This window comes from Myotis davidii, unplaced genomic scaffold, assembly GCF_000327345.1.
Source record: "Myotis davidii unplaced genomic scaffold, ASM32734v1 scaffold604, whole genome shotgun sequence".
Taxonomy (NCBI): domain Eukaryota; kingdom Metazoa; phylum Chordata; class Mammalia; order Chiroptera; family Vespertilionidae; genus Myotis; species Myotis davidii.
The window spans coordinates 622,583-630,414 of record NW_006294875.1 but is presented as its reverse complement, the minus strand read 5'-3'; the positions used below and the strand labels follow the sequence as shown (position 1 = coordinate 630,414).

Here is a 7,832-nt window from a genome sequence, read left to right as displayed (position 1 = left end):
TCCATCTGAGCCCAGTCCAAATTTTCAGAGCACAGAATAGTGGTTGTTGTTTTAATCCACTAGGTTTTGGGGAAGTTTGTTATACAGTGAAAGCTAAAAGATATAGTGTCCCAGTGATAGCAGAGTTATAGCACCAGCATTGGGGCAGATGTTGGATCCCATCAGAATACTTTTGCTTGTAGACAACTGTAACTGACGTTGACACAAAACAAGAAGTGAGCGAATTTGAGGTGGTTCATCTGTCCACAGACACACAGTTGTCAACATGGTGACTATAAAAACTAGAACAAACATAGCCAGAAAGTATGGGAATGGGTATGGGCTGACCTCTCACTATTCAATGCTTGGGATCAGTTGAGTAGACACTTGAAATTATGAGAATTTGAAAAATAGTGATGGCCTCCAGGTCAGCACCACCTGAAACTTCATTTGTTTGCATCTTTGCATTTCATGCTTTGCATAAATTTTCTAAGGCCCTCAGTTGGATCAGATCAACTAGCTCATGAAACTAGGACTTACTTTATGGTTTTTTTTTTCATCTATTTTTCCTAAGTATGTGCTCCATAAGACAGTCCTTAGGAAACGTGTTCTGTGGTCACATAAATCATTGCATACTCTTGACCTCTCTTGGAATTTCACAATGTACCTTGGCCTATTAAAGACCTGTTCATCTTCATTTATTGCAGTGCTGAAATGTATTTGACCATGGAACCCTTTTTGTGAGTAACATATTTAAAATCTCAAAAACTAATGTTTCTCAGCGAACACTTTGAGAATTTTTTTAACTTTCTTTTAATGAAATACAGCACACATATGGAAAAGTACATGGAGCACAAACACGCAGCATAATGAATTATTTTAGACAAAACACTATTGTAACTACCCCCTGGTCAAGAAACAGAACACTTCCAACCCTTCGCTAGACCCCTGTGTACTCCTTGCCCATTACAAATTCCTTCCTCCTCCCCAGAGGTAACCATTTCCCTGACTTTATGGTACTAACTCCCTTGCACTGTTTTATCATTTTACCACCTAAGTATGCATATCTAAAATATAGAATTCTTTTGTCTGTTTTTGAAAGCTATATAAATGGAATTACACAGTATGTATTGGAGGGGCATAGGATATAAGTATCTTCAACTTCAACAGATAATGTCAAACTCTTTCCTAAATTGAGGGTGCCAATTGACACTGCTACCAACAGAGTATGAGAGTTCCAGTTGCTCCACACCCTATTTTATACTTGGTAATGTTAGATGTTTTCATTTTTTCCAATCTATTCAATGTATATTGGAGAATTAAATTTATATTTCTCTGATTAATGAGGTTGAGCATATTTTATTATGTTTATTGATCACTTGGATATCTTCTTTTATGTAGTTCTTGTTCAGGCCTTTGCTCATTTCTCTACAGTTTCCATTTCTTAATTTATAGGAGTCCTTTATTCTAAATCAAAGTCCTTTGTTAGGTGTAAGATTTGCAAATGTCTTCTCTCACTTTAAGGCTTGCTTTAAGTTCTTCATTTAAATTTAATCAAATATTTCAATTGCTTTCCCTTTATGCTCAGTGCTTTGTGTGTTTCCTTTAATAATCATACCTGTCTCCATGTCTGGGAAGCTGGATTTTAAATGTTCAAGTCTTTGGTCACTGGTAGTGGTGAAAACCAAAAACTGAAGGCTCAGAAGAAAAGGGGAGTGGGTGGGAAGGGGAATGGCTGAAGGCCAGAGGAAGAACAATAGGAATTAGCTGGGAGGTGGCAGGCAACTTGCAGGGGGATGGAGGGTATGATTGAAGGTGAATTAAATGTCTTTATCCAGCTTCTTATGCATGGGAAGAAAGTTGACAGTATTATCAGAAAGAAAGGTGGATCAGTTAAGATGTTGTGTGGAGAGAGAGGTGTGTGTATCAACATCTGATAAGGGAATTCTGCTGAGTTACCACTTTGGCTAGATGCACTAACACCATCTTTAAAGCCTTTACTATGATTACTGACAAACTGGACGAGGACATCAGCACAATAGAACAACTTCCAGTAGACCCTGTTGGCTGTCTCATTGGGAAAGGTGATTTCAACATTAAGGATATCTGATGAGAGAGTATAGGGTCTCACGTCCAGGTAGCAGGGCATATGCTTCCCAACTTAACTAAGCAGGCCATTACAACTGTTGGCATTCAAAATCTATCAGTGAGTGTGTTAAACATACCAGTCTGGTCATGTTGAAGTCACTCTGACCCTGAAGGCCATCCAGCTCTCTGGTCATCTTTGCAGGTGGTCAGGACAGGTACAGAATAGGCAGCAATGTGTGAGCTTTGCCCACACCACCCCATACATGTGCCTCAACACTGACCTGAAGAGACTCCCTCTGGCGGCCTATACCGTTCAAGGACAGCATGCAATTCCACCACCACATTTGACCAAACTGCCCCTGTGGGCAATGCAAAGGTCTTGTTTTTCTATAATTTATGACAACCTTGTATTCAATGACATTGAATCCACTCTCTAGAAGTGAAAGGCTATTGGGCAAGTTTGGATGCATCTACTAAGACTATTTGTGAACTCACCATTTTAAATGGCTGCATAATAGGGAATTAGAGTGCCAAAATCAGTAAGATCTACCTGATGTTTAGGACACAGATCAAAACTGCAAACCCAGTAGGAAGGATCTAGTGATAAGCAGGTTAGCATCATTGGATCTGCTGCTAGCATTAACCTGGTTCAATATCTGTCAGGCTCTCCTCAGAGCTGGGTGGCATGGAGAGCAGCTAAAAAACATGCAAATTCATCTATAAAGCTTGTTGGCTGTTCACCATCCTTGATCCATCTGCTTAGTTTCTGAATACTCAGTTATTTTAGGTTTTAAGTAGTCTGTAAAGTTTTCATTTCTTTATACTTTATCATCCACTTATGATCTTTAAATTATTTTAATTCCTTCTCTGTTCAGCTATTAGAGCTGAGTTATATATTTAGTTTTATACACTTCTCCATTTTTATTTTATTTTGGTTGTTTTTTGCTTATTATAACTATTTTGTTTGTCATAGAAATATAAGGGTGAAATACTAACACAATTCAGTTTAGTTCTGGAACACCAGAAATTCTTCAAAAAATAATTAACAAGTAGGCTGGAAAATTTTTTTTAGCCAAATAAGGTTTCCCTCATAGTTATTTTTACTATAGTTTTGCAATCACATGAAGCTTGGAATCTTGATATAGTCTTGCCCTGGGTGTTTATTTGCTTTATTTTCTCATGACAAAAGCTACAAGGACAAGAACATTACATTCTACTGGTAATGACTGTGGAGCAACTCATCAGAGGGCAAAGAACTGACATTTATTGGTTTGCTACTATATGCCAAGCTTTGTACTGAGCGGTTGACGTACATTATGTAGTTAATCCTCTTAACAATTCTGGAGGGAGGTATTATTATCCCTCTTTTATAAGTGGGAAAACTGAGGTTTATTGAGGCAAAATAACTTTAGCAAGGTCACACAAGTCACACAGCTAGTGAATGGCAACTGCAGGATTTGAACTCAAGATCAAACCTAACCCCAAAGTTCATAGCTTTCCCAAAGTAACATGCAGCCATCTGGTAAGAGCAAGGGACTTGGCAAAATTGTTCTGTGAAAGGGAATTATAAAATATTGCCTTTGCTACATGATAATTGGTGAGGAAATATTTTCATATTCACTTTCTGTCTTGGTGTGGGTTGCCCTAGAACAAGAACCTAACAGAAAGGTTTGAGTGCAAGTCATTTCTTTGGGTAGTAATTCTAGGAAACACCAGTAGGGAAATTGAGACAGAAATGGAAGACAACCAACAAAGGGAACATTATAAAACCCTGGGGTTCACTGGAGCTCAGTCCTACTGGGAAACTCCCAGCACCCACTGTTGTCCCGTACCCCAGTTACCACACCTCATCGTTGCTCCGATGGAGGACTGAGGCGAGGCAGCTGGGTATTTATCCACCAACTCACAGCCATCATTATATGAAGGCAGCCAGAAAGGGATTAGTTTCCAGCACTTTAGGTTTTCCCTGAAGGTTGGCCCAGATGCCCCCAGGGCTAGAAAAGGCAGTGCAAGTGTTTTCAGGAAAGAGCCTTTGGTATAGAGGTGGATACCAAGGAGATGTGTCAGAAAACCAATACTGTCTGCTACACCCTCTACTAATAAAAGCCAATGAAAAATAGAAATAAGCATGAGCTTTGGTAAAGGAGAGATGGCTGAAAACTATGGAAATGTATAGGAACGTTTAAAATCTTCCCAAACAAAAGGAAGATAAACAATCCAATCAAAAAATGGGTGAAGGACCTAAATAGACACTTTTTGAAAGTGGACATACAGAAGGCCAAGAGACATGTGAAAAAAAAATGCTCAAAGTCACTAATCATCCGAGAAATGCAAATCAAAATGACAATAAGGTACCATCTCACACCTGTCAGAATGGCTATCATCAACAAATCAATAAAGGACAAGTGCTGGAGAGGATGTAGAGGTAAAGGACCCCTTATACACTGCCGGTGGGAATGCAGACTGGTACAGCCACTGTGGAAAACAGTTCGGAGTTGCCTCAAAAAATTAAAAATGGAACTCCCATATGATGCAGTAATTCCACTTCTAGGAATATAGCCCAAGAAGACATAAACATCAATCAGAAAGGATATATGCCCTCCTATGTTCATAGCAGCACAATTTACCATAACTAAGATTTGGAAACAGCCTAAGTGCCCATCAGCAGATGAATGGATTAGAAAACAGTGGTACATCTACACAATGGAATACTATGCTGCTGTAAAAGTCAAACCTCAGAGGGAAAGCAGGGGAGGGTGGGAGAGGGGTAAGAGATAACCAAAGGACTTGTATACATGCATATAAGCATAACCAATGGACACAGACAGTAGGGGGCTGAGGGCATGTGCTGTGGGGCGGGAGTGGGCAGGAGAGGTTGGTGAGGGAAAAGGAAACATATGCAATATTTTCAACAATAAAGTTTTTTTAAAAAGTTCCTAAACAGAAAGAAAAAATCTTTCCAAAGGGCTGTGCAATGTAATATTCCTGAGACATTCACACTGGCACCTTCAAATCTAATTTGCCTCACTAAGGAAGTGATACCCACCACACTACAGTTTAATAATTTAGCTATTATTCAAGAGAGATCCTATTAACAGTCCATTCATTTTCTCCACGGCAGTCCAGTTATTGAAATTCATCAACTGTGTCTTGTGACTATTACTGATACTCTGGGAAGTATTATTTATGAGCGTGTACAAAAAGAGGTTTGACAAAGATTTCACAAGCAACCTGATACTAAAGACATGATTTCCAAATCTGATTGGGGAATGGGCTGGCTGGGTTCAGTCTCAGGCATTCTCATATAGCTGGAGTTTTTCATCTCACTTTCCCATTCACAAAATGGGGAGAGGGGTAAATACTGACTAAATAAAGGGGCTTTTAAATGCTAATTAACCCACTTAATCCCTTTCAGAGACTAGCACTTTTTCAACTGCTTTAATATAGAAGAAAATGTAATAAATGGGGGATGGGAAGGAGTTAACTAAGAAAACTGACAACTGAAGTTAACTTGCACTAAGTATATAGGGTTGTGATGCTGGTCATTCAGAAAGAGCACACATTCAAAAGAAAACATTACAAAATTAAAGTAATTTTCAGTTTCTGGCTCAATTCCTTGTTCACTGCTTTGTACAAAAGGGTTGCAATTTAATTCATTTGCTCATGTAAAAGTAGTTTTATACCAAGGAATAAAAGAAAATTAGGCTCTTGCCTTCCCCCATATATATGGACACACCCATACCTTTTTAAAGACAACATTTTCTTTCTGTCCCATCCCTAGTGAGTCATAGAAGGTATTTAATAAATTTATTGAATGAATAAATTAATGAAAATATGATCTCTATCACTAAAGAACTTACGATTGTTGTGATAAGATACAATTCATATTCATGGAATTATTGCAGAATTCCAGGAATGGGAGGGGGAAGACATGCCAGACTTCAACCAAACATTTGCTTGTCTGCCTTGTCTTCACTGTTTCAATCATAAATAACTTCAGAGCAGAGCCCAAGTCTACAACTGATTCAGAGCCCAAAGCCATGAAGTATGCCAAAAATACTCTTCCAGCTCTTATGCTGCTTCAGCAGTTGGATTAATTTTCAGTGCAGTCTATTTCACATATGAGCCCTCTAGATAAACCCTTGGTAATCCCTCATGGGGAGCTACCAGATGTGGTTCCCATTGCCTTGTGCAGCCAAGAAACAGCTCTGAGGATCCTGGTCTTTTCCTTGGCTGTCCTGACTCTGTAGTCCTCCCTGGTGATGAGGATGGGAGCAATGGTTTCTGGTCTGGAATTGTTGGCTTTTCTGTACAAAGACTAGGGGTGGTGCTCCAAGGTTATGGAAAAAGCTTTGAACCTGTTTTTAGATTCAGTTCACTACCTGTATGTCTACAGACCCATTATTTCATCTCCCTGGGACTCATCGTTTCTAACCCATAAAATTAGAAGGTGGATGGTGGATAAGAAGACCCAAGATCCCTTCATGCTCTTCTAAGATTCTAATTCCTGATGTGACATGATAAAATGATTTCTTAAATGTCCACAATCCATCTTCTAGCTTCCAGAACACTCCTAAGCCATATATTTGTTGTATCTCTGAGCCATTTCCAGAGATTTCAGAATTGGCTCATCCTAGAGACTCTCTTATTTCTGAAATGCCAGGCCCTGATCAGTTTAGTAAAGGCAGCTTATTTTTATTTTTGGCATTGAATTTCTGACATCTGGAACAACTTCCTGTCATATCCCAGAAGGTTCCCTCCCAGAGTGTCTTCAACAGCAGCAAACAATTTACACCCACCCAGGACCCATCATGCCTAAGATGTTCTAGGCATCTTATTGCAATTAGGAGAAAATGAAACCAGGAGCTCAGTCTGATGAAAATTGAGGTTGGAAACTAGTATTAAAATAGAAATAATTAATGTAGAAAAAAATGTAGCTGAAAGCGCCAATTCATGTGAAGCACTGTGTTTGGGAAGGCAAGGAGAGAGTGCCAAGTATGTCTGCAGTTCTGCGGGATGGGACAAACCAAGAACAACATTAAGCATCTACTTGTTGGTTAATGTGCCAGAGATGATGATGAGCTGATAAAATAGGAGAAGCCATTGAAAAGCTCTTGGACAGTGCCTTTAAATATTACCTTATAGGGCTAATAATTGACTACTATAAATTATACTCACCCAGATGCAAACTCTGAAACAAAACATATGAGTGTAGTAGTTTTCTTAGGAGGTGATGCCAGAAAACACTTAGGGAAATGAGGAAGTGAGATAGAGAAGGAAAGAAAACCAATAAAGACTGTTATTGAGCAGGGCACCATTATAGGTATTGAGGTTCAATTTGCTGGGGAACTCTGGGAACTGTGTAGAACACACTTTAGTGTGCCACATGAGGGGCATGAAAACTTAGAGTATTTATCTTCCAACTCCCATCCATCATTAGCTAAGGGCTGTTCCTGGAGGCATTGTTGGCCTCTGCTCCTAGAGGTTGATAGAGAACCCTAAGGGGAAGAGCTATAGGTGCATGAAGTAAGATGCCTTCAGCATGTACTAGAATGGTAAGTGCTAAGGAAATGTGAATGGGACACTGATAGTGCCTGCTGCATTAACTTGACCATGGTTCACATTGCTGGGTAGTCAATCACAATGAGTCAGGTATGGGAAGAGATGAATGGATCTTACCAATCTCTGGCCTATCCCCCTCATTTTCCAGATAAGAAAACCAAGGTTTAGAATAGCGTTGTCCAATACAACTATAATGCAAGGTA

The 7,832-nt window shown here is 39.3% G+C and overlaps 1 pseudogene; it reads left to right on the top strand.

The window, feature by feature from the left end:
• Positions 1-265: 265 nt before the first annotated feature.
• On the top strand, positions 266-2,767 carry LOC102758481 (annotated as a pseudogene).
• Positions 2,768-7,832: the final 5,065 nt, after the last annotated feature.